Here is a 25159-nt window from a genome sequence, read left to right as displayed (position 1 = left end):
CCACTGCACTCCAGCCTGGTGACAGAGTGAGACTCCCTCTCAAAAAAAAAAAAAAAGGCTAAAGCTGTTGTAGAAGTTTTTCTGTAAGGTTTGACAGCAACAAAATTACTAATAAGTCCACTAGGGATGGGAGTAGTCTCTGAAACAAAACAGGGTCTATAAATGCTTCTAATAACAGTCACCTAAGATTCTTGGCTCAATATATAACCCGGAAAAATAAAAACTTGCTGGCTTTATGGACTTGCCACTTTAGTAAGATAAACTTGATAAACTTGGCCTGGGTTAGCATGCTTCCTGTACCACAGGAACATCAACTAGGTCAACAAAGACTCCTCCATGTCAACTATCATGGGAAATCATTGGAAAGATAAGCTGTCTCACCAAATTATGGAAGATACAGAAGTCAGTCTTGGAGGAAGTCATTATCATTTTAGAAGCAGAAGGTACGAAGGGAGATAGAGGCATGAAAAATGTACACTCTAGAGAAGTACAGCCCAAAAGAACTTGCTGTGATTATGGAGTGTTCCATAATTTGCACTAACACAGTAGCCACATGTGGCTACTGAGCATTTGAAAGATGGCTAGTGTTCTTGAGGAAGTGAAGTTTTAATGTAAAGTGATTTAAATTTATTTAACTCCAAAAATAGTCACATGTAGCTGGTGGCTATGGTATGCAACAATGCAACTCTAGAGATATCAAGCCAAGTCCCATCATTATAAGTAATTTTTAATTTCAGCACATGGGCATACTAAGTGTGGAGGACTGCAAAGCCACTATCAAGGTGAGTAAGCTCTTTTAAGAACCAAACGAATCTCCTCAAACTTCAGTAATAACTGGAAAATGACTCTAGTCTCATTATGCAAGAAGATATTTAAAATTCATTATTAGATAAAAATCTGTACATAGAAATTAAGGTACAATAATTCTGCTATAAAAATATAAGCTATTCTTGTTTTGGAGTTTTTTTTTTTTTTTTTGAGGAAAAAAATGTGTTTTTAAAAAAGGAAGACAACTCATTTAAGCCAGAATCAAAGTCCAAAGTATCATGACCCATGGGCAATTTTTGTCAGAAATACCAGGAAAAAGAAAGAGTTTAGTGATCTCAAATGCTAATACATGGAGACTCAAATTTCCTTCACAGACAACAGTGTGTAGTGGTTAAAAGCTGGTAAAGAGATCTGGACTCAAATCCTGTTTCTGCCACTTATTAGTTATGAATATTCAGGTAAACTGAGTTTTGGTTTTCTCATTATTAGAATGGGGATAATAATAGCCTATATTATTGTGTGAAGGTTAAAGTAATATTATAACACATGTAAAGAGTTGCACACAGTACCTACATACAGAAGATACTCAGTAAATGATACTGGTAGCTGGTTTTATTTTGTTATTGAGACCCTGCTACTCTCTCAACAAGGGAAATTTCAACAACTGTGCAGATCCAGGAATCAGAACCACAGGAAATAATACAACATCTTTATTTTGTTTATAATAAATCTTGAACAGATCTGATATGGTTCGGCTCTGTGTCCCCACCCAAATCTCATCTTGAATTGTAATCCCATAATCCCCACGTGTTGTGGGAGGGACCCGGTGGGAGGTAATTGAATCATGGGGGCAGTTCCCCCATACTGTTCTCATGGTAGTGAATAGGTCTCACAAGATCTGATGGTTTTATCAGGGGTTTCCACTTTTGCATCTTCCTCACTCTTTCTTTGCCTGCTGCCATCCATGTAAGATATAACTTGCTCTTCCTTGCCTTCCACCACAATTGTGAGGTTTCCCCAGCCATGTGGAACCGTAAGTCCAATTAAACTTCTTTTTTTTGTAAATTGCCCAGTCTCAGGTATGTCTTTATCATCAGCATGAAGACAGACTAATACAAAATCTTTTCAGGAAATTCTAAAAATATCTATTAGTGACCCAACTTCCAAAGGGATGTTCATCCAAGTCATTTTCCTTCAGGTGGTTGGGGAATATCTTTGGGGTTCTGAAACAGATCAGGGGAACCTTCAGGTAGTTATGCTAGCTGATCAAGAGCTCTATTCATTGTTTTTAAAAAGCAGCTACATTTTTCTACATAAAGATGTAGTTTGTATAAAATGATGTGAATTAATTTGGAGAACAAACTGTCTCCTAGTTGGGAATACTGGTCAGAATTCTCCACTTTCATATCAGAATGTTAACCCTATTTCCACTCCAAAGTATATGGAGCCTTGGTCAATAACTGAATTTCAATATTCAAAGACCTCAGCAGATTATTATTATACTGCCATTTTTTCCTCTGTCCAGCTCCCATTAAATGCCTATCTGAGAAAGTGATTTTTAAGAAACATCTAAGGAAAAATATTCTTATAAGTTCACTCAAATCTATCCTTATGTCAACGGAGATCATCAGAAAGCTACATGCTATCTAAATATCATTAGCCTAATACCCCTTAGCAGAATAACTGTCATTGAGTGTTATGGTCTTGCTTTTATTGAAAATTATTATAAGGAAGATTCATATTGCTTCTGTGTTGTCCATTATCTTGAATGATATCTTCCATGTAAGGAATTCACATGAGGAATTTGTGTTACAACTTAATATGAAGGAAAAATTTTCTGTTCTTGAAGAATTATTAGGTGTCTGTCTACCTTTTAGACAATAACAATGTAATCTACTGAATTTTCATTTTTTCGACCCTGCTGCTGGGAAGCTCACAGCCAACTTTAAAATTCATATGCTTTAAAATAAGCTAAGCACAAAAGTATATATTTATATGCATACTTGCTTTCTCTTCCTTGTTTTGGGTTGGATTACCCTATGGTTAACCTTATTATATATATTCTTTTTTATGATAAGCACTTCAAACTCTTTTTGAAAAGGTACACTATAAATAAAAGTTTGCACTAAATACATATCTGTAAACTTTTAAGAAGATTAAAGCCTCATGTTAAATTCTACAGTCGTCTTTATATTAAAGGTACACGATATGGCAAACTTTAAAGAATATTGTGAGTTAATTAGACTTAACTATTCAATATTTTTAATTAAAGGATAATAAAATATCTAGCCTGCTGGAGAAAGGCAATTGCTTGAAATTTTATGTGCTATTCAGAAGTCTTAACAGCTTAATGAAGCTTTAATGTGTTATTCCTGTCAAAAGGATGATTACCATGGAGGGATATAAGATTCTTCTCTGATTGATAAAGCAAATGTATTGAAGCAAATCAAAAGCAGATGGATTTCTCAATTAATAAAATATTTACCATCCCCAAAATACACCATACCATAACATACAAATTCTGGCAAAATACCATAAATCAAACCTTTGTAGGATTAAAAATCATATACTGAGTCTGCAAAGGTACTTTATACATTGAAAGAGCGAAAGAAGACTTTATAGATTACTTTACTCATCCACATAGAATTCACACTACTTTCTTTCTTCTTTTTCTTTTTTTTTTTTTTTTTTAGACGGAGTTTCACTCTTGTTACCCAGGCTGGAGTGCAATGGTGCGATCTTGGCTCACCGTAACCTCCGCCTCCCGGGTTCAAGCAATTCTCCTGCCTCAGCCTCCTGAGTAGCTGAGATTACGGGCGCCCGCCACCACATGCAGCTGATTGTTTTTGTATTTTTAGTAGAGATGGGGTGTCACCATTTTGGCCAGGCTGGTCTTGAACTCCTGACCTCAGGTGATCCGCCTGCCTCGGCCTCCCAAAGTGCTGGGATTACAGGTGTTAGCCACTGCACCCAGCCTAGAATTCATAATACTTTCTTAGAGCTCATGTAAAAAGAGAGAGAGAAAGAGAGAGAGAGAGAGAGAGAGAAAACCTGTTAACTGTCTAACTTCTATTCTTTTGATCCTGTTTTAATTTCTCCCCTTCTTTAGCTAGACAAGTTGGCATTTCCACTTTAGCCACACATTGCAGGCAATATACTTAAAGACCAAAACATCAGAGTAGTGGATATCTGCCTTTTAAAGTCAGGTGACAGAGCGAGACTCCGTCTCAATACATAAATACATACATACATACATACATACATAAAGTCTGCCTCTGTATCTTCCCCATTTGAAGGAACTATCTCTCCCCCACTTTTAGTCCATATGGTTCAGATGGGGATGACCCCATCTGAAGTGAGTGCTCCAAGAGTGAGCATGTGGCACAAGGCTGGCCAACTCAACTCCCTGGTCATAATAATTAGTGAAAGGATAGACACATCCTCCAAGCCAGCCAATAAGCATCATCTGAGTCATCCCCAGGATGTTTGACAACTATTGGCGGGGTGGGGGCTGAACATTTGTTTCATCAGGATACTAGCTGTAAGGACAAGTAGGCAGAGGGCTGTCATCTCCATCCATATATCGGGCAGAGGAAAGCAGACCAGAGATAAAGGAAAGAAGACAGATTGCTGAAAAAGGCCACTGGACATCTAATTTCAGTCTTGTCTGAAGCCAGTTACTCTGCTGGACCTCCCAATTACATAAGCCAATCAATCCCTTCCTCCCCACTCCCTTTAAAAAACACACAAACAAACAAACCAGTCTGATATAGGTTTCTGGCACTTGCAGCCAAAAGAGTCCTTATTAACACAACGTCATTAATTTATTATTTTCATCCTATTCAAGAAAACCAAATTAAAATCAGATTCCCTGTACTATAGAATTCCTTTTCTGACATTAATAATTTCACTATGTTGGTAGATTAACTTTCAAATTCTGTCTTCTAACTCTTACATGGTGTTTACACTTTATTATCTTTGTCACCATCAAAAGTTTGACATTTTAAAGACCCAATATTTCCTCTCAACAGCAAGCTGCATCTTTGATATTTTGAAGTCAGTGACCTTCACAGAAATCTTTTTACCGTTTATCTCAATTCATTCAGGCTTTAAGATACATTAATTCTGAAGCCCTGGGCAAGGTTACTTAAATGTTCACTTAAATGACTCACTGCAAAATGGAAGTAATTATAGGTATAGCATAGCACCTCAACATGGTAAACAATGTTAGTTATGTTACTCAATAACCTCATAATCAAAACTATAACTAAACCTATATTTTATATTTCTGAATTTCATGCATTTTCTCATAGGTTATTCTTATTCTGTGGTTGACAGATTACAACTTTGAATCTCTTAATTTTTTTTCTATTTCTCTCTATTCAAAGGTTATAAAAGCATATTTTTCCTGTGACCTATCCTTTTTCTGACCTTCATTTTAAAGTCAATTCTGAGTTCTCTTTGCTTTTTGTTTGTTTGGCTGCTTTTTTTGAGATGGAGTCTCACTCACTCTGTTGCCCAGGCTGGAGTGCAGCAGCATGATCTCAGCTCACCGAAACCTCTGCCTCCCAGGTTCAAGTGATTCTCCTACCTTAGCCTTCTGAGTAGCTGGGATTTCAGGTGTACACCACTATGCCCAGCTAATTTTTTTTTTTTTTTTTTTTTTTTTTTGTGAGACGGAGTTTCACTCTGACACCCAGGCTGGAGTGCAGTGGCACGATCTTGGCTCACTGCAACCTCCGCCTCTCGGGTTCAAGTGATTCTCCTGCCTCAGCCTCTGGAGTAGCTGGGATTACAGGCGCACACCATCATGCCAGGCTAATTTTTGTATTTTTAGTAGAGACGGGTTTTCGCCATGTTGGCCAGTCTTGAACTCCTGACCTCAAGTGATCTGCCCACCTCGGCCTCCCAAAGTGCTGGGATTACAGGCATGAACCACCGCGCCCGGCCTTAACATATCTTCATTATATTGTACTCTTTTGGAGTTTCAGATATCTAAATTCCAGAAATAATAATTGGCAGAAAATCTGGTCCTAGACATTCTTTGTAAACGATCTTGTACTGCACTTTACAGTTTACAAATTTCTTTAAAATAGGGTAGTTGTTGGTTCCATTTTAAATGTGAGAAAATTAGGGCCCCGGGGAGATTGGCTCATCTAATATAGCTTTTATCTAAACTCTGTTATCTATTGAAAACTGAATATACTTTTAAATTCTATCCATTACCTGTTAACCCTCCCCCTTTAAAGACCTGTTGTTCATTATCCAATGAGTAAAATTAAGGATAAATTTTTAAGAAGTAGCAATGCAAAGATTAAAAAGGCAATTTCTAAGTATCAAGGAGCTTTGGTGAGATGAGTAACAATACAAAATGGTGTAGATGTTAAATTAGTGGGGTAGACAGGAATATTTTACTTGAATTTGGGATACAATACTAGAAGAAAGGTAACTGAAGTTTGGGGGCAAGAATAGTCTTCCTTGCATGGGACCACCCTACACACAGCAACACATTTAGTACCATGCCTCCCCGCATGCTTATAACAGTCCCAGTGTTGTTCTTGAGGTTCTTGATGAGCCTCTACTTGAGGCATCTTTATTCTTGTCACATTTGTCTCCAGGGGACTTAGATGTTTCTCTAAGGGACAGGACATATCTATGTGCTAAGGGTCTGCTCCTACCTCTCTATGTCAACAGAGGGCAGTGGAGAGCATCACCCGGTAGCCTAACCTATAGGCTTCAAACGGGGGCAATGGGTACACTCCCCATGCATTTGCTTCCCCAGGCACTTGGATTGCCATTGCCCCGGTTTGAAGCCTACAGGTTAGGCTACCGGGTGATACTCTCTGCTGCTCTCTGTTGACACAAAGAGGTAGGAGCAGACCCTTCGCAGTTCGATATGTCCTGTCCCTTAGGGAAACATCTAAGTACCCTGGAGACAAATATGACAATAACAAAGATGCCCCAAGTCGAGGCTCATCAAGAGCTCTGGGAATGTGAAGTGAGGCTGAGTCAAGGCCAAGAGCCACTCTTCCCAGACCAGACGATAGCTGATACTTATGATTTACTTATCTTTGGTAAGTTGGCACGCTTGTGAAGGGAATAAAGTCTTGTCCTTACACAAACACAGCCTGGTCTAATGCTGCAGTTTGCTCTACTAGTCCCAGTCTGCACTGCCACCCTCTTACCCAGAGTTTGAATTAAGTCTTTCTTCTCTTTGATGGAATGACCATTTGGGGTGGGCGGGGGTCGGGGGTGGTTATGGTCAGTTTCAACAAGGAGGTAGACCTTGAAGGGGAAGGATTTGGGGAAACTGGATATGAGAGAGCAGGGACAATTCCCCCAAGGTCCATATCAAATGTAAAACTGGTAAGGCACACATTAGTACTTTTCATTCTAATATAAGATTACAGAGTGTGAGTACAGCAAGTGAAGAACCAGAAGTCAAAGATGATAAGATATTAACACTGAATCAGTAAACTGTGAAGTCAGTTTAAAAATGAGCCTTACATGCATCCATAAACAGGTCCATACTATGTAGAGTCATACTGTTAAGTCAAGTTTAGCCTAAAGCTGCCTCCTTACGTATTTAAGTTTGGCCTAAAGATTTTTCTGTATATTGTAAACTGTAACAAGTGGAGGTGTAAACCAACCGTAGCCCACACCTATGCCAATCACTGGGTTTTGGCCAATCAAATGTAGCCAACTGCTCGAACCATGTTCAAATAAGGCAAATGCTGAGCTGGAACCAACCTAGCTGTTTCTGCCCCTCGCTTCCGTTTTCTGTACTGTCACTTTCCTTTTGCTGTCCATAAATCCTCTTCCATCCCGTGGCTGCACTGGAGTCTCTCTGAATTTGCTGTGATTCCGGGGGCTGCCGAGTTCACGAATTGTTCATTGCTCAATTAAACCCCTTTAAATTTAATTTGGCTGAAGTTTTTCTTTTAACAATACCCAGCACTATAGTCATCTCTTTACTATTAACACTGATGAAGGGGACAGACGGGGCAGGACTCAAAAATCTTTCAGGGAAAAACTCTGTTTTAAAGTGTACTCATGAATGTAATTATACGTTATGTCCAGGAAATACACTTACAATTAAATAATGAAGCCACATTGGAAAGCTCTTGGTTTTCCATTACATGTAATTGTACTACCCCATGATAGGATAGTAATATCTTTACCTCAAGTAGTAAAAGATAGTAATTGCTACTAGCAGCAACCTGCCCTGAGTCAATCAATTTATATTGTATTTTTAAAATTTTACTTCATAGGTTCCAATCCAGTCTGTTCAACTAGGTTGAGAATTAAAGCTGTACAGGTAGCATTCATTAAACAGATAATAAGTAGATACAGGAGAATATAGGAATGAGGAAGGGGGCCGGCCATAGTGCTTTTTTAGATACTCTGAACATCGATATATAAATCAAGTATACATTTTTTTAATGCATGCCATCTATGTTCAAGATAACATATGCTGGTGTATTTACACAGAGGGATAAATCACAGAGCCTGATCTCAGCCTATTTCACTAGACAAGAAACACAACAAATAGGAAAATAAAAATTGTTTTAGTGGCTTAAAATTATAACAGAAGGTATAGTGGTAGAGATTGTCCTCCAATATCCAATCTTTCCTCTTTCCTTTTGGTAAGAGAATCCTTGATCCCCACTCCCACTTTTTTTCTTTTTTTTCTTTTTAGACAGAGTTTTTCTCTTGTTGCCCAGGCTGGAGTGCAATGGCACGATCTTGGCTCACCACAACCTCTGACTCCTGGGTTCAAGTGATTCTCCTGACTCAGCCTCCTGAGTAGCTGGGATTACAGGCATGCACCACCACACCCGGCTAATTTTGTATTTTTAGTAGAGACGGGGTTTCTCCATGTTGGTCAGGCTGGTCTCAAACTCCCAACCTCAGGTGATCTGCCCGCGTTGGCCTCCCAAGGTGCTGGGATTACAGGAGTGAGCCACCGTGCCCGACCCCACTCCTACTTTTAAAGTTTTAGGTGGGAACATGGCCACTCTGCTAAATATTTCTCTACTTTCCTGGCTGTACACGTGACCACATGACTAAGTTCTAGTCAATGAGATGTGAGTGATGTTTGCAACTTCCGGGTCTTGTTAGAGATGAAGCTGCAGTCCTGGACTCTTTTTCCCCATTGCCACACTGAGTCAACTTGTACCATGCAGATGATGACAACACCCTAGGCAATGGCAGAACAACAAACAGAAGTAACCCTGGGCTTTGAATATTCTAATGAATCAAAGCTGTCTATCTGTCCTGAATTACCTGCCTGCTTTAGGGTTGCTAATGATGAGTGTTCTTCCTTTTATGAGACACCAAATTTTTTGAGACTCTGTTACTGCTACTTACTTTACCCCACTAATATATCCTGCTACTTGGTGTTACATGGCTATTTATTAAATGAGATAAGTAAATGATTGCTCTAGACATTCTGAGAATTAGTTACTCAGAGAACCAAGATACTGGGAGAAACCTTAAAACTCAATCTACTCTGTCTTCCTTTTTTTAACATATGAATAAATGCAAGTTCAGAGATTTGTCCATAGTCTTGAAATTCACGGCAGAGCCAGGAATTGATTACCAGTCTCCTGGGATCTTCTTTGCATGACATCATCCCATCTGCGGATAACAGTGACCACTAACACTGCCTCTTTCTTTGGCAGAGTCAGTTAACATTCACTCAGTAATCCTGGGACATAGAAAACTGTCCTGAATTCTAAAGGAAAGCCAGCAAGAATTTTTAAATCACATTTTTAAAAACTTTTATTTTAGTTTCAGGCATATATGTGCAGGTTTGTTATATAGATAAATTGTGTGTCATGGGGGTTCAGTGTACAGGTTATTTCATCACCCAGGCAATAAGCATAGTGCCCAATAGGTAGTTTTTCAGTCTGCATCCTCCTCCCATCCTCCACCTTCAAATAGGCCCTGGTGTCTATTGTCCATGTGTACTCAATGTTTAGCTCCCACTTATAAGTGAGAACATGTGGTGTTTTGTGTTCTGTTCCTGTGTTAGTTCACGTGGGATAATGGCCTCCAGCTCCATCCATGTTGCTGCACAGGACATTATCTCATGCTTTTTTATGGCTGTGTAGTATTCCATGGTGTATATGTACCACATTTTCTTTATCCAGTCTACTGTTGATAGGTTGATTCCATGTTTGTGCTATAGTGAAGAGTGCTATGATGATTATATGCATGTATGTGTCTTTATGAAAGAATGATTTATTTTCCTTTGAGTGTATACTGAATAATGGGACTGCTATGTCGAATGGTAGTCTGTTTTAAGCTCTTTGAGAAATTGCCAAACTGCTTTCCACAATGGTTGAACTAATGTACATTCCTGCCAACAGTGTATACGTGTTCCCTTTTCTGTGTGACCTTGCCAGCATCTGCTATTTTCTGACTTTTCGTAATAGCCATTCTGATTGGTGTGAGATGGTATCTTATTGAAAAATCACATATTTTGTCTCAAAAGTATCTGAAATGTAACATAAGAGAAAATACTAGCATACCATATAGTATGATTAAAACAAGGATGAACAAACAAGAAACACGGACCCAAGCAATTACAGTCAGAGATCCAACAAGATATAAGTGACAATGGTCCTAAAAGTGTCACAGGAAGCCGGGCGCAGTGGCTCATGCCTGTAATCCCAGCACTTTGGGATGCCAAGGCAGGTGGATCATCTGAGGTCACGAGTTTGAGCCCAGCCTGACCAACATGGTGAAATCCAGTCTCTACTAAAAATACAAAAAGTTAGCCAGGCATGGTGATGCATGCCTGTAATCCCAGCTACTCAGGAGGCTGAGGCAGGAGAACTGCTTGAACCCGGGAGGTGGAGGTTGCAGTGAGCCAAGATCACGCCATTGCACTCCAGCCTGGGCAACAAGAGCAAAGCTCCATCTCAAAAAAAAAAAGAAAAGAAAGTGTCATAGAAGCAGTTCTGATAACAGAAGTGCTTTGGAAATATAGAAAACATGATTCAAAAATCCTTGGATCAATTCATAAGTGCTCTGTTGAACCTAATAAAACATGCTAGGGTCTGGAAATATATTTTAAATTCTTATAAAAATTTCTATTTTTCTGCGGCCTGGAAAATTTTGATGCTTTAATCTTTTAAAAACCACCTCAGAAGGCTTTGGCCCCAGGGTCTCCCCTGTGCTGACCAACCAACAATAGACATTCTTTACCAGAAACCTCTCTTCGAAGCTGTGTCCTTGCTGAGGAGAAAGAGTTCCTGCCTACTGTAGTGTATGCACACAGCACGCTAACAGCATATGAAAAGAAGGGGAGTCTTAGGGAGACATGAAAGGAAAGAGTCACTATAAAGCAGTTAACTTCATTTATTCATTCAGGAAACACTTCAGAGCACTCAGTATGTGCTAGCCCTGAGCTGAGATCTGATGATAAATACACAGTCCCCGCCCTGAAGAAGCTTACAGTCTAGAACTGGAAAGTTTCCTTTCTTAATACATCTCACATACAGAATTTGGGCTGGGATGGAATTAAGGGTGAAAAAAAATTCTTCATTCCAAAATACAATTTTTGAAAACCACTCCAGACCATCTTCAGTTAGTTGAATCCCAATCTGTTCTTTCTCATTTTGAGACAGTCTTAAGATTGGGTAGATCAGATACACCACGGAATTCTACAGTGCCATAAAAAGAATGAAGTCATGTCCTTTGCTGCAACATGGATGCAGCTGGAGGCCATTATCCTGAGTGGATGAATGCAGAAACAGAGAACCAAATACTGCATGTTTTCACTTATAAGCGAGAGCTAAACAATGGAGACACATGGATGTAAAGATGGAAATAAAAGACACTGAGGAAGGGAGGGAGGAGAGCAAGGACTGAAAAACCATCTCCTGGGTATGAAGTTCAATATTAGCGTGATGGGTTCAATAGAAGCCCAAACCCCACCATGACACAATATACCAATGTAACAAACCTGCATATGTGCCCCTTGAATCTAAAATTAAAAAAAAAAAGAATAGGTAGAAATGGAAGTCTTTGATTACAGTACCATATGCTTATAGCCGCTGCTTGTTCCTAGTTCAGAACAATCTGATTTCTCTGCCTTTGAAATCACCATTAGCTTTCAACCGGCCAGAGTACCAAGTGCTCTTTTCTTTTCAAAACCCATAACAACTAGGCCTATCTTTTATTTATTTATTTATTTGTTTGTTTGTTTGTTTGTTTTGAGACAGAGTCTCGCTCTGTCACCAGGCTGGAGTGCAGTGGAGTGATCTCAGCTCACTGCAACCTCCGCCTCCTGGGTTCAAGCGATTGTCCTGCCTCAGCCTCCTGAGTAGCTGGGACTACAGGTGCACACCACCACGCCCAGCTAATTTTTGTATTTTTAGTAAAGACAGGGTTTCACCATGTTGGCCAGGATGGTCTCGATCTCTTGATCTCGTGATCCACCCACCTCGGCCTCCCAAAGTGCTGGGATTACAAGCGTGAGCCACCATGCTTGGCCAGGCCTATCTTATAGCCACCCCTCGTGGTCTATAGGACAGAATATCCACCTGTCAGTATAGTTTGGAAAGAAAAGCAGCATGTTCATAGGTCTCCTGTGGTAGTGTTGCTTGCTCCTGTCACAAGTGAATTACAGAAAATGCTTGTTTAACTTTAGGGGGAATATTATGATCTAGAGAAAACTATTATAAATACTCAAGAGATATATTGGGCCTAAATTTCAAAATAAGCAAAATGAAGCTCCATTGAAGATCATTCAAAATGGAAGCAGTGGCCTAAAAAGGCCACATTTTCTTAGCATGTATTTTTAGTTTATTAAATTACTCAAGGCTCCATAATAAATGTTCATCTTCAAAAGGCCATTCATCTAGAAAAGAGGCTGGTGTCTTGAAGTGGCTTTCACTATAAGTAAATATAAAGAGAGGTAGAAGGAAAAAGTAGAATTCCAGAAAACCAGTAAAATATGCTGTAATTAGTAAACAATGCAACATTTGAAAAATTAAATGCATTTTCCCCAGGAGATTATCTGTTGGAGCTCACTGCTTAGTTGGAGTATAAAATAGTGACATGTATATTCTTTTTCTTTTCTACATGCTACATTTATATTTCTTTTTCTTTTCTTTTCTTTTCTTTCTTTTTTTTTTTTTTTTTTGAGACAGAGTTTTGCTTTTGTTGCCCAGGATGTAGTGCAATGATGTAATCTCGGCTCACTGCAACCGCCGCCTCACAGGTTCAAGCAATTCTCCTGCCTCAGCCTCCTAAGTAGCTGGGATTACAGGTGTGCACCACCACACACACCCGGCTAATTTTGTATTTTTAGTAGAGACAGGGTTTCACCATGTTGGCCAGGCTGCTCTCGAACTCCTGACCTCAGGTGATCCACCTGCCTCAACCTCCCAAAGTGCAGGGATTACAGGCGTGAGCCACCACGCCTGGCTACAGTGATATTTCTGAAATCGCCTCCATCACAAGTTCTTCACATTTAGGGCAAATTCTTTTGTATTGTTCCCTCAAAATGCCTGGTGACATTTTCAATCGAATGAAAGAATGCTTTCTGCTGCTGCCATCTACTGAAAACTTAAAAAATGTGTTTTAAAAATGTGAAAGAGAAAATGGGCTAGTATTAAAGAATAATTTATAAGTTGGACAAGTAGACTGAGATCAATGTCATGCTTTACTTTTAACTAAACTATTAATTATTCCAGGCCTCTAAATGATGATCAATAAGGCAATGTATAAGAAATAGAGTAAATAGAGATGTATAAAGAAATAGAGTAAGCTACACAGAACAGTATTAAATGGCTTTGTAAAGCTACATCCCTTGATATATCTATATCTGTATACATAATCTGTAGTCTGTCCAATATATAAAAACAAATCTCAGCCGGGCACAGTGGTTCATGCCTGTAATCCCAGCACTTTGGGAGGCTGAGGCAGGTGGATCATGAGGTCAAGAAATCGAGACCATCCTGGCCAACATGGTGAAACCCCATCTCTACTAAAAATACAAAAATTAGCTGGGTGTGGTGGTGCACACCTGTAATCCCAGCTACTCGGGAGGCTGAGGCAGGAGAATCGCTTGAACCCGGGAGGTGGAGGTTGCAATGAGCCTAGATAGCACCACTGCACTCCAGCCTGGTGACAGAGCGAGACTCTGTCTAAAAAAAAAAAAAAAAAAAAAAAAAACAGCAAGTCTATCTTCCTTTGTGTTGTGAACACCTCAGTTCAAAAGTATTAGAAAAATGAAGTGCAAAATTCACTTTTACTAATTTGAACAAATGTGAGTTCAAAAATTATCAAGGTAGACAGATAAACATACTAATAAGGCAGAGGGAGGAGGAGGAAAAGGTTCATGAACAAGCAATTCACAGACAAAAATGTTGCACCCTTTGGAAAGGGTATAGCAAAATAGATACTCTTATATACTGCTGATGGCTAAATAATTGCTGCATCTTTTTTGAAGTACAATTTGGCAATAGGTGTCAGTAGGCTTAAAATGTAAATATCTTTTGACCCAAAATTCAAGTTTGAGAAATTAATTCTAAATAAATAATCAGTACTTTGCAAAATGATCTAGCTACAAGGATTTCATCACGTAATTATTTAAAACAAAAATAACTGGGAATAATATAATACTCCTAACAATGGAAGTTATTAAATAAATTATGATAAAACTATTCAATAGAACACTTAAAACCTTTACAGGTTGTACACTAAAATGTATAGGAACAGGCAAAATTATTCATGACAAAGTGTGAAAAAAAGGCAGGTAACAAAATAATGGATACCAGGTGATCTAACATGTATAGATGACTAGAAGGTTGAAGGATATAGATCATACATATATCATGCCTATCTCTGGATATAGAGAGACTGGTGATTTTATTTTCTTCTCTTTTAATATAAATTTCTAGATTATCTGTGAAGTACAAATGTATCGCTTTTGGGAAAAATTACAAAAATTGATAAGAAATGTTCACTGCTATTTTAACTAAATTATTTTAACTTTGAAAAACACATTATTGGGGTTTTGGGGAGATGTTGGTCAAAGGATAGAGAATTTCAGTTAGAAGGAATGAGTTCAGGAGATCTCTTGTACAACACAGTGACTACAGGTAATGACAATGTATTCCACACATGAAAATTGCTAGAATAGATTTTAAATGTTTCACCACAAATAAATAATAAGTATGTGAGGTAAAACAAAAACAAAACTTGTTACAATTTTTTCCCTTCTAATTTAAGCAAGATAGCCTGAAAATGATTCTGTAATACACTATGCCAACAGTTCCCAACCTTTTCGGCACCAGGGACCAGTTTCATGAAGAGAATTTTTCCGTGGATTCAGGGGGCGGGATGGGAGGGGGTGGTTTCGGGATTATTCAAGTGCATTACATTTTATTGTGCACTTTATTTCTATTATTACATTGTAATATATAATGAAATAATTACACAACTCACTGTAATGTAGAATCAGTGAGAGCCCTGTGCTTTTTTTCCTGCAACTAGACAGTCCCATCTGGAGGTGATGGGAGACAATGACAGATCATCAGGCATTAGATTCTCATAAAGGGCACGCAACCAAGATCCCTTCACATGTGCAGTTCACAATAGGTTTCCTGCTCCTATGAAAATCTAATGCTACCGCTGATCTGACAGGAGGGGGAGCTCAGGCAATAATGCAAGTGATGGGGAGCAGCTGTAAATACCAGATGAAGCTTAGCTCACTGGCCTGCTGCCCATCTGCTGTGTGGTCCGGTTCCTAATAGGCCACGGATCGGCATCAGTCAGCGGCCAGGGGGTTGGGGACCCCTGCACTATGCTGTAATAGATAGTGTGTCTTTTCACTAGAGTGAGGGATGGTCATGGCTGGGATAAAGTTTGAGGAGGTGGGAGGATTTGGAATGAAAAGCCTTAACCAGAAGAAGGTGTATGTGTTTACGTGTGTGTGTGTGTGTATGTACTTTTTTGAGAGAAAACAGAAAAGTGCAGATGGCGATGAAAGATGATGAGATTAGCAGAAACGGGGCCAGGTGCAGTGGCTCACCTATAATCCCAGCATTTTGGGAGACCAAGGTGGGCGATCACCTGATGTCAGGAGTTCAAGACCAGCCTGGCCAACATAGTGAAACCCTGTCTTTATTAACAATACAAAAATTAGCTGGGCGTGGTGGTGCATGCCTGTAATCCCAGCTACTGGGGAGGCTGAGGCAGGAGAATCACTTGAACCTGGGAGGTAGAGGTTGCAGTGCACTCCAGCCTGGGCGACAGAGCGAGACTCTGTCTCAAAAAAAACAAACTTATGAGATTAGTAGAAATGAAGTTGCGAGATCCCATTTCTAATAACATTATAGAAGGCAGATCACCTGCTGAAAGGAAAAGGTGACAGATTTGGGATTCTATGGAGCAAGAGAGGTTTTGACAGCCACTGTGGGAAACAGTAGATAGAAATCAAAGGCCACCAATCAGCCATGAGGGCCTAACTGAGGATGCAAAGCAATCAACATGGTAGCTGAAAATATGATTAAGGAGGTACTCTGTGTTAGGCATAGTCAGAGGAGGAAGGACCAAAGGCTGATGAGGGGTGGCGGAAGTGATTATTGAATGGCTAATAATATTTCCAAGTTGGATGGGGTATAAAGGGAAGGGGGCCAAGTGCATATTCAGTATGGTATCTACTGCCATGTATAGCATATAGTAGAGCAGGGTAATACATGTTTAAGAAAAAAGAAGTGAGGAGAAACTGTGTAAGGAGAGGGGTAAGATAATTAACTGAGCACCTATTATGTAACAGATTCTTTTGTCACGGATCATCAAGTCTCTTCTTATTGGCTGGGTTTCTTCTTTGCCTATAAGCATGTCCATGTCTCTCCTTTTCAAAATTTCCTTCTGACTTATCTATTCACTCCCCTTTTCTTTACCACCAAACTTCTTGAAAAAACACTATATACCAGGACTAGCAGATACTAGGCACATGTGCCTCTATGCCTCTTCCCAGACCCATAGCAGGTATAGACAGTAGATGGTGGCACTCTTTCCCACAGACATACTCCATCAACATATGCAAAATTGGGTAGCACCTAGCAAAGGGCTTTGTGTATGGGAAACATTCAATAGCAATTCTCTAAATGAATGAATGCATGCACATCTTATAGCAAGGTAGACTTGTGATCCATCATATTTACTGGAACAAATAATAAAAGTTTTTCCACTGTATCTTTATCTCCTGGAAATGGGTTCCCTTTATGCTCCTAAAAATAGCACCTTTGGCTCCTTACAGGCAGGAAGCCTTTGCTTAGGTCAATCTAGTTAGCTGCATGCCAAGCTGTTTCTAGCTACAGTACATTCCAGTTTGAAGGTATGTTTTGGGATCATGTGTATCTTTTACCCTCCTGCTTTTTATTATTCCATTTCTAGTCATTAAAAAATATCCAGCTAGGCGTGGTGGCTCACTTTGGGAGGCCAAGGCGGGCAGATCACGAGGTCAAGAGATCAAGACCATCCTGGCCAACATGGTGAAACCCCATCTCTACTAAAAATACCAAAACTAGCTGGGCATGGTGGCGCATGCCTGTAGTCCCAGCTATTCAGGAGGCTGAGGCAGGCGAATCACTTGATCCTGGGAGGCAGAGGTTGCAGTGAGCCAAGATCACACCTCTGCACTCCAGCCTGGCGACAGAGCGAGACTCCGTCTCAAATAAATAAATAAATAAATAAAAATACCTTGCGGAGAGTCGTCCGTTTGCAGCACAGAGGAGGAAAAAAATAAAAACAAGGCACTCCATTGCCTTTTTAGGTACAGAAACCATCTTTGATAAGGCATTAATTCCACCCTGCAAGTAGGATTTGCATAATCTCCAGGCCCATTATGGCAGACAAACTCTTAAGGTGTCCCTCATGGTCCTTACCTTCTCGTGTTCACACCCTTGTGTGATTCCCCTCTTTGAGTGTAATACTTGCTTCCAATCAATATAATACAGAAAAGGTGCTGGGATGAACACGATTACATGCACGTAATATGTGAATATGCTATATAAAACTGGAGCACTTGTCTGGAGTCTCTCCCTCCCTTGCTAGCTATAAGGAGGCTAGTGGCCATGTTGGGGAACCCCGCGTGGCAAGGAAATGTGGGTGGCCTCTATGACCTAAGGGCAGACGTTAGCCAACAGGGAGAATAAAACAAAATAAAAAAACTGTAGTTCTCGGTACTACAGCCACACCCTAAAACCACAAGGAAGTGAATGGTGTTAATAACTTTTGTCTATGAGTTCCCCAGTTGAGCATCCAGAGAACGCAGCCCTGACTGAAGCTATGTGAGACCCTCAGAGAAGGACAAAGCTAGGCCATGCCCAGTAACTGAGGTGACAAATGTGTATTGTTTTGAGCCACTGAGTTTGTGATTATATTGTTATGCAGTAAAAGAAAATTAATACACCTACAGAACTTCACACCATTCCATCCAAAGACAACTTGCTTTACATTTATAAAAAACATTTACAAAAAGCACCTAATAAAGATTATAATGGCATACTCTAATACTCCTTTTTGTATAGTGAGTAACATAACAAACATCTTGCCTGATGACTCAAATAAGCATGATTTATAGACCTAATATCAGTAGCAATAATCATATCCAGTATTGTATTAGATAGAGAATTATGAAAATATTCTTGCCTTCCAATGTCCTTTGTTTCCTAAAAGTCTTGTCTATGTCATCTTGGAGTTTCTTTATATAAAAGTCTCATTTCCCAGTATGTTTCTAAAATAGCAAAAGCCTATGGCATAGATAAGACAGACAGAGCACCTTGCAGGTTGCATTGAAAACTGCAGAACGGATAGATGAGTATATTACTTGTGCACTGCAGCATGCAGATTGCCCCAAAACTTAACAACTTAAAGCAACTAACATTTATTATCTCATACAGTCTCTGAGGGGCAGGAATCTCAGAGCAGCATGGGTGAGAGGTTCTGGCTCAGGGTCTCTCATTAAGTTGCAGTCAAGCAGTTGACCAGAGATGTAGTCCCCTGAAGCCTGGAGGAACTACTTCCAAAACTGTTCACTCACATGGCTGTTTGCAGGAGGCCTTGGTTACTTGTCACGTGGGCCTTTCTGCAGGGACATCTGAGTCGCCTCATGACAAGGCAGCTGGCTTCCCCTAGAGCGAGTTATTCACAGCAAGCAAAAAGCTGCAGTGCTTCTTATGACCTAGTTCAGGGCTTGGCAAACTTTTTCTTAAAGTGCTAGATAGTATATATTTTAGACTTGTATGCCTTATAGTCTGTATCACAGCTACTCATCTCAGCTGTTGTGTAAAAACAGCCACATAGAATACACAAATAAATGGGCATGGCGTGTTCCAATAAAACTTTATTTATAAAAATAGGCAGTCAGCCTGTGGACTATAGTTTGCCAATCTCTGACCTGGTCTCCAAGGCTGGAAACTTGAAGCCTCTTGCGTCTTCTTTATTCTATTCATTAGAAGCTAGTCATTAGGTCCAGCCCACACCCAAGGGGAGAGGAATTAAGCTATGTCTCTTAAAGGGAGGAATAAAAAAAAAATTTAGACATGTCTTAAAACCACTACCACAGGCTTAACACAGAAAGCAGAATGTGGGTTAAACATTGCATTAGTTTCCTGGGCATACTTTAACAAATTACCACAAACTGGTGGCTTAAAACAACAGAAATTTTTTCTTTTACAGTTCTGGAGGGTAGAACTCCAAAATCAAGGTGTTGGCAGGCCCATGCTCCTGCTGAAGGCTCTAGGAAAAAACCATTCCTTGCCTCTTCATAGCTTCTGGAAATCTTTGATGCCTCTTGGCTTATAGCTTCTTCACTCCAGTCTCAACCTCTGCCTTTACATGGTCCTCTTCCCTATATATTTCTCTGCGTGTCCTCTCCTCTTCTTATAAGGATACCAGTTGTTGGATTTAGAATCCACCCTAACTACTATGACCTCATATGTAACTAATTACATCTATAAAGAGCCTGTTTCCAAATAAGGTCACATTTTGAAGTTCTGGTGGACATGAATTTTGGGGGGACACTATTTGGTGTTGTGGTGTGTTGAATAGTATGCCCCCAAAATTCACATCTACCCAGAATCTCAGAATGTAACTTTATTTGGAAATAAAGTATTACATTAGTTAAGTTAATATGAAGTCAGACTGGATAGGATGGTGTAATAGTCCTTTCTCATACTGCTATGAAGAAATAGCAGAGAATGGATAATTTACAAAGGAAAGATGTTTAACTGACTCACAGTTCTGCATTGCTGGGGAGGCCTCAGGAAACTTACAATCATGGTGGAAGGCAAAAGAGAAGCAAGCACCTTCTTCACAGCATGGCAGAACAGAGTGAGTGCCAGCAGGGGAAATGCCAGACACTTATAAAACCATCAGATCTTGTGAGACTTACTCACTATCACAAGAACGGCATAAACCAAACTGCTCCTGTGATCTAATTACCTCCACCTGGTCCCGCCCTTGACACGTGAGGATTATGGGGATTACAATTCAAGATGAAATTTTGGGTGAGGACACAGCCAAACCATATCAGATGGGTTCTAAATCCAGTGACTGGTGTCCTTATAAGAAGAAAAGGGACACTTAAGCCCTGAAATATATTAGGGAAGTTTCTCATCATCCTCAGGATAAAGTACACATTCCTTAACTTGGTACATAAAGCCATTCCTGATGCGTCTTTAGCAACTTCTCTGTCCTCATTTCCTGCCACTTCCTTAATATTCAGTCTAGTCATAATGGAATCAAATGGAACTGCTCCTTCTCCCAACCCATTAGGCTGCACGGCCTCACTGCTTCTTCTCCCTACAGTGCCCTGTCGCCTCTTTTCCTTGGATACAGGGAAGTACCCCATAATTTACATCAGGTTTTATTTGCAATAAGAATGTCACCTAATGTGAACTGCATACTTTATTCCACACCTTTATTTTGTACTATTAAAAAAAAATCTTTGATTATATATTCTTTATATACATGAAATAAATAATCTCATGTGCTCAGTATAATAAATGCTGACAATGCTATACATTCATGTAACCACCACCCAAAACAAGACCTAAAACATTTTTATAACCTCTAGAAAGTTCCCTGGTGCATCTTTCCAGTCAATAAAACACCTCCCCTCCACCCCTTACCAAATATATTTTGACAAAAAAAAAAGAAATAAAGGTCAGAAAACAATAATTTTTCCCACTGGTTATTAAAACTGCTTTGCATAGTTTCAGCTTGCATGATCATTTTTATAGTCCCATATAACTGAGGGCTGTCTGTATGTTTTAATGTTTCCTTTTATTTTCTTTTCACCATTTTAGCTGTATCTGTGTGTGAATAGTTGCTCTAAAGCAGAGGTAGGCAAACTATAGCCCACGGGCCAAATCCAGCTGGCTGCTTATTTTTATAAATAACACTTCATTAGAACACAGCCACTCTCCTTCATTTATTTATTGTCTACAGCTGCATTTGTGCTACAATGGCAGAGTTAAGTAGTTGCTACAGAGACTACATGGCTCACAAAACCTAAAGATATTTATAACGTGGCTCTTTATAGAAAAAAATTTCCCAGCCCCTGCTCTAAAGTAATGTTTTGTAAAGTTTAGCATGCATCACAATCACAGAAAAACAAATCATGGTACCATACCCCCAGAGTTTCTGATTCAGTTAGGCCTAGGGTGGAGCCCAAAAATTTCATCTCTAACAAGATCCCAGGTAATATGGATGCTGTTGGTCTGCAGAACACACTTCGACAACACACTGTTCTAGAGATAGCATTTTATTTTATTTTATTTTATTTTATTTCATTAGTTTAGTTTAGTAGTTTTTTGAGACAGAGTCTCGCTCTGTCACCCAGGCTGGAGTGCAGTGGCACGATCTTGGCTCACTGCAACCTCCGCCTCCCCGGTTCAAACGATTCTCCTGCCTCAACCTCCTGAGTAGGTGGGATTACAGACACCCACCACCACACCTGGCTATTTTTGTATTTTTAATAGAGACGGGGTTTCTCCATGTTGGCCAGGCTGGTCTCAAACTCTTGACCTCAGGTGACCCACCCGCCTCGGCTTCCCAAAGTGCTGGGATTATAGGTGTGAGCCACCACGCCCAGCCTAGAGATAGCATTTTATAATTTTAACTTATTACAGTCTACCTCATCTACCACACTATTTTGTTTCCACCTTTTGTGCTCTTGTTATTATGTATTCTACTTCCTTATACGCTCGTAACTCTATTACACATTGTTATTATTTTTGCTTTAAAGAGGCCAGAATCTCATTCTTTGTAAATTAACACAAGTAAAATTGACTTTTTATGGTGTATAGTTCTAAGAGTTTTAACTTATATGTGGATTCGTGCAACTGCCATCATAATTATTCCCTCTGTTAAAGGATCTAGCAGGAAAGGGGAGCATGAACAAATGGGGAAGTTGACCACAGAGATGGAAAGTATAAAAAAGAATCAAGAAGAAATGCTAGAAATAAAAAATATCAAATTGAAGAATTCATTTGATAGGCATAGGGGTAATGTTATATAATGAAGGCAACTTCTGTACTAAGTTGTAAGGTTTTCATAATATTTTCCTTATTCAGTGAACCAGCACTATTAACATCCACTTATATGTTAGTAATTTCCAACTTGCTACTTATGGCTTCTAAGTCATTTCTTGTATAATTTCTTAAGTACATTGTTTGAACACTTGATTCTTGAGCCTTTTGACTGGAAAAAGTTCTAGTAAAATTATTTTCTTTTTTACAGTTTCTTAAAACACTCATATGAGCCACTTGTTTTTCATGTCTGGTTTTTTTTTTTTTTTTTTTTTTTTTGAGACAGAGTCTCACTCTGTCACCTAGGCTGGAGTGCAATGGCATGATCTTGGCTCACTGCAACCTCCGCCTCCTGGGTTGAAGAGATTCTCCTGCCTCAGCCTCCCATGTAGCTGGGATTACAGGAGCATGCCACCACACCCAGCTAATTTTTTGTATTTTTAGTAGAGACGGGGTTTCACCATGTTAGCCAGGCTGGTCTCGAACTCCTGGGCTCAACTTTTCTGCCCGCCTTGGCATCCCAAAGTGCTGGGATTACAGGTGTGAGCCGCTGCACCTGGCCATTGCTTTTCATGTTCATTCCTACGGGTCTCATTATCAAATCATTTTTCAGATAATAGATTATACAGGCAGCCCTTTACAATTTTTCAATTAATGACTTTTATGGTCTTTCCTTGATGAGCTTGTTTCCTAGTTTGTGTTAACCTAGTTATTTTAGGGAGTTTTAGTGGGGAAAATTTGTAATTTCCTAGATACTTGGGAGCTATTGTGTCCCCTCCCCACCCCACCCCCACCATATTATTAAATTCTGAAAACTGGACGGACAATGGAAAGACAGCCTAGAGGTGAGGCCCAGTAGTTCTTAAACCTTCTGATTATAAATAATAAAGAATCAGGTTGCTAGAAAAGAGATCAAGTTTCAGTGACTAGGTCCAGGTTAATAAGTATTAGAGTTATATAAGACTCTTTCCTTTCACCCCCTACAACCCCCATGTGCCTTCTGTGGAATTTCTCATCTTCTAAATGCCCATTTTATCTTAACACAGGCCCAAAATCAGTTTTCATGTTCCGATGTGAAATTCTTTTCATTATCATCTGTGTTGGCATTCTGCCTCCACTTATTTGCCTAAGTGTTTCCTTGCCCATTTTTCTTAGATGAGATGTGTCATAAAATACCGTAAAGCATGTGTTTACTTTGTGTTGCCTTTATTGAAAATTAGAGAAAAGGCTGCTATACTTTCCAGGTGTTTCGTGAGTGTCTGTGAAACATCCTGTGTAAATTGCTTCTTCTAAGTTTGTATTGCAAGTGTATTTTGAAATGAATTTTACCAGGATTCATCACATCATTTTGCTATGGAAACCGCTGCTATGCATCTCACAACATGGCATTAAAGACTGAGTCATTAGGCCGGCTGCGATGGCTTACACCTGTAATCCTAGCACTTTGGGAGGCCGAGGTGGGAGGATCACTTGAGCTCAGGAGTTCGAGACCAGCCTGGGCAACATAGTGAGACCTCATCTCTATTTTTATTTAAATTTTTTTAAAAAAAATTTAGTCTTTAAATTACAGTCATGCTCAAAGTAGTATATTTTATTGTTTGTTTGTTTTTTTTTTTTTGAGACGGAGTCTCACTCTGTCGCCCAGGCTAGAGTGCAGTGGCGCAATCTCGGCTCACTGCAAGCTCCACCTCCTGGGTTCACGCCATTCTCCTGCCTCAGCCTCTCTGAGTAGCTGGGACTACAGGCACCCGCCACCACGCCTGGCTAATTTTTTTTTTTTTTTGTATTTTTTAGTAGAGATGGGGTTTCACCGTGGTCTCGATCTCCTGACCTCGTGATCTGCCCGCCTCGGCCTCCCAAAGTGCTGGGATTACAAGCGTGAGCCACTGCGCCTGGCCTTTATTATTTCATTATAATCACATTTGTTGTTCTGTGAGGAAGGCAGAATGAGATATTATTATCCCATTTTCCAGGTTGAGGAGCTGAGGCACAGACAGATGATTAAATGAGATGGCACATGAGGAAGTATCTAGGACAGATCCTGGTGTACATGTACATAAATATAGACATAAACACACATATATTCATACTTTTTTTGTAATAAGGGGAGGGCAATAATTTTTTTCTTTAAAAGAGTATATTTTGCTATCAAAAGGCAAATTAGTGGCAGTTCTAAAGTTAAAGCCTTTTAACTTCCAGTCATGTATAGTCTATCTAGTAAGCCCTATTCAGATGACGTTGATGACATTTCCATATCTCATTATTAGCTTTCCACATTCAGGAGAAACTGGTATCTATGAAAGTAGTTCAATTTAAAAAATACAACCCAGAAATATTATAGGGATACTTCCTTAAACTTTCTTTTCTCTTTTTTTTTTTTTTGAGACAGAGTCTCACTCTGTCACCCAGGCTGGAGTGCAATGGCGCCATCTCGGCTCACTGCAGCCTCCGCCTCCTATGTTCAAGTGGTTCTCCTGCCTCAGCCTCCTGAGTAGCTGCAACTACAGGCATGTGCCACCATGCCCAGCTAATTTTTGTATTTTTAGTAGAGATGGGGTTTCACCATGTTGGCCAGGCTGGTCTCGAACTCCAGACCTCAAGCTATCTGCCCACCTCAGCCTCCCAAAGTGCTGGGATTACAGGTGTGAGCCACCACACCCAGTCAATTTCTTTTCTTTTTATATTTATTCTGGCATTACATTCCATTTTGACTTCTTTTTGAGATTTATTTTTCTGATCAGGATGGGCCTTGGGTCAAATTCTGGTTAAGGTGAAGTTTGGCCTCTACTCTCTCTTCTGGTTCCTCTCCTACTTCTTATGTGACAACT

At 39.7% G+C, this 25159-nt stretch overlaps 1 protein-coding gene across 1 annotated transcript in view; it reads right to left on the bottom strand.

Annotated features, from left to right (window-relative positions):
* The window catches only part of MAP3K13 (mitogen-activated protein kinase kinase kinase 13), a 199448-nt gene that overhangs the window by 120276 nt on the left and 54013 nt on the right, over nucleotides 1–25159 (bottom strand). The window lies entirely within an intron of this gene.

This window comes from Nomascus leucogenys, chromosome 11 (assembly GCF_006542625.1).
Source record: "Nomascus leucogenys isolate Asia chromosome 11, Asia_NLE_v1, whole genome shotgun sequence".
Taxonomy (NCBI): domain Eukaryota; kingdom Metazoa; phylum Chordata; class Mammalia; order Primates; family Hylobatidae; genus Nomascus; species Nomascus leucogenys.
Note: the sequence above shows the minus strand (reverse complement) of the source record. Positions and strands in the feature narration are given on the sequence as shown.